Raw genomic sequence first — 3,301 nt, 5'->3', positions numbered from 1 at the left:
TGCAGTTCTGAGTTTATATCTCACAATTGTGACATTATTCCTCACAATTGCAAAATATAAACATATATATTATTATAAATTGAGATATAAGATATAAAGATTAATTAATGCAAGCCTGATAAAAGTACTTGCACAACGCCAGATGCAAGTCAGAATAGCGAGATGTAAACTTGGAATTGTGAGAAAGAGTTTATTTCTAGCAATTCTGTTTAGAATTAAACCAAGACTCTCTATAGTAACTTAAGTTCAGTGAAAAAACTTCTTTTCTAAAAACATTTTCTGTGTAGTGTATGGCTTTGCTTTTTTCTGCATTTTAACATAATTTGTATGATATTTAAGCACATATCCTGCAGAATTGTAAACGTTTGTAAACAAACAAAAAACAGATTACATTTTATTTTGCTGCCAATACAAATTGGAAGCAAAATATGCTTAATTTCTATTAAAATAATATCAGTGTGCCAAAAACGCACACTACTATTCACTATTATCCTTTAAAAACTCCATCAAAGCATTACTTCAAAGATATATTTTAGCCATTTATGAAAGGTCATCATTATTGCAGTTACTGCAGAAATGAGTCACTGGCCCGATTCGAATGGACGGGGGGCAAATTCAGTCATACATGACATAACCTGACAGACAGCTGCAGTCTCACGCCTGATCTCTGCTCCCATTTACACCAACTGTGTTGGGAAAACAACATACTGTGAATGAAAAATAAAATTAATAAATATATATAATCTGTGACATTGTCAAAGGAAATCAGTCATTCAGACTGTTTGCACCTATTTGTCTTAATGCATGGATTTCATTGTATTAGATTATTAATTATGAAAAAAAAAGTTTTGCATTTTAATATTTTATTATCTAATGCAATGACATTCATACAATTTAAGTTCCAAATACTTTTCATGAACACTGTAAAACTTATGTGCACAAAAATCACATTGAATTTGTTATTAAATAAATGAAAACATCATAACCTGATTTGATATACTTAAACAAATAAAACTCAAGTGCTTCTCATATTGAAGAGTATGACCAAAACTCCAAAACAGCAGCAGAATTTCACATTTAATTTAGTTTAGAAATCATTGTTTTTGCATTGTGAGAAAGAACATCTAAAGCTCTCAGTATAAAGAGCCACGTTCAGTCTGACTGATCATCTGCAATACAATAACAGATCTTTCCTGCAAGTGCTTCAGAACCAGAGAGCTCTGGAAACACCCTTGACTGTAAGTGCACAACATCCATTTAGAGAATTCTGTTTGTACACTTCACATGGATGAAGTCCACGCTAAAAATGGACAAGAATGTTTTAGAGTTTGAAGACAGAAAACAACTATTCAGCTTCTTGTTTGCATAGTGTTTTCTGCTTCAGTGCTTGATTACAATGTAAAAGAAAGCACACTGGAAAGAAAAAAAACCTTTTGACGTCACAGTAGTGGCAGCTGGAGAAGCCTAATGTTCACAAAAGAGAAGCCATTTACACATTATAAGTCATTTTAGATCAACCTGTGGGAAAGAAATAGCAGAAATGAGAATATTACTTTAATATCTCTACTGTCTTGTACATCAGCGAGATTACATGTAGAGCAAATGGACATTTTCGCTCAAGTCACCTGCTCCTCTGATATTCTAAGAAATTCCCCTAGACATAAAACATAACTGACATCTCCAGTACGTCTGCTGAGATTTGAAAGTGCAATAACATTTTCCTCTGGAAGAGCTTTTATGAAGGTAATAATGAGAGTAAATATGAACCAGATGAAATATGAGTGTCTTTCTGTTAATTAACCTGCTAGTTTTTAGAGCAGAACTGGTTGCACTGTATAAATCAAGCAAACACAGAATGCAACATCAATAAGGTCTGAATGGCTTAGGCTGAACCAGAACTGATTACATCATCATAATTGAACAAAAATATTTAATTAAGCAGCTCCTTAATATTATGATCCAGTCACTTACTGAACTGCAACACACACACCATGCGTACACATTACATATAATGCCATGACTATACATTTATATAATATGAATAACATAATATGAATAATATGAAATAAAATACAATCGTATGCTATTGTTTCTTTTGATTTTAGGTTGAAATATGGGCATGTTTATATGGGAATCACCATTCTTTAAAAAAGAAAAAGAAAAAAGAAGGTCCATCCACCAACTTAAACATAAACAGAATGCTGCGGCAAGAGTGGTCTTCAATGAGCCAAAGAGAGTGCACGTCACACCTCTCTTCATCAGTTTACACTGGCTTCCGGCAGCCGCTAGCATCAAATTCAAGGCATGAATGTTTGCCTACAAGACAACCCCTGGCTCCGCACCAAAGTGCCTTAACTCGCTAGTTCAGACTTATGCGCCCTCCAGAAGCGTGTGTTCTGCAAGTGAACAATGCCTCGTGGAACCATCCCAAATAGGCAAAAATCACACAGATCTTTACCTGGGCTGTTTCAAGCTGGTAGAATTACCTGCCTACGATCGCAATTTGAGTCTTTGGCCATCTTCAAAAAGCATCTAAAGACACATCTTTTTCATCAGAACTTGACTAACTAATGCTAAAATTTTCTTATTCTATTTGTCTCTTTTTTTGGGGGGGGAAAGAAGGAAGAAACTGGTATGTGCACTGTGCTTAGTCTCAGCATCAGACGTCATGCCCTAAGGACCGTTGGCTAAACATCTAATGCATATGCATGGGACACAAAAGTGAAAACACTTCATGAGTGTCCAAGTCTTCATTGGATTGGTTGAAATCTACAGGATCTACAGGGATTCGCCTGGAAACAAAGATACTGTGGTGCCAAACCCTTCACAAAAGAAGAAAGCCGCTATGTTTAAAACTGTAATGACGAGCTCTTATCAGGATCAACTAAACGCTGGATTTTCAAAAGTATGTGAAATATTTAAAGCTTGCGGAATAGAATCTTTAAAATATGTCAGAGTTGTACACACTGGTCTGTTATTGTGACGACATTCCCACGCCCCGAAATGTGACACTGAACAAAACAAACTGTGATTGGTTGTTTGACACGCAACCTTGTCCAATGAAAGCTGCCATGATTTCCAGACATTTAGTCATCTGTCTTAAGGTCTGGCTTTGGGAGACTAAACTGTGCTAGACTAGTTTGAGACTTGTTACAGCACGTGTATACTGTTGCCCTCCTATTGGTCTGAATTGCTTCTATTTGCTCTTCTCATTTGTAAGCCGCTTTGGATAAAAGTGCCTGCTAAATGATTACATGGAAATGTAAACTGTCATTGCAAGTTGTTTCTGTAAACAATACCA

Source organism: Carassius auratus, unplaced genomic scaffold, assembly GCF_003368295.1.
Source record: "Carassius auratus strain Wakin unplaced genomic scaffold, ASM336829v1 scaf_tig00215108, whole genome shotgun sequence".
NCBI classification, from domain to species: domain Eukaryota; kingdom Metazoa; phylum Chordata; class Actinopteri; order Cypriniformes; family Cyprinidae; genus Carassius; species Carassius auratus.
Note: the sequence above shows the minus strand (reverse complement) of the source record.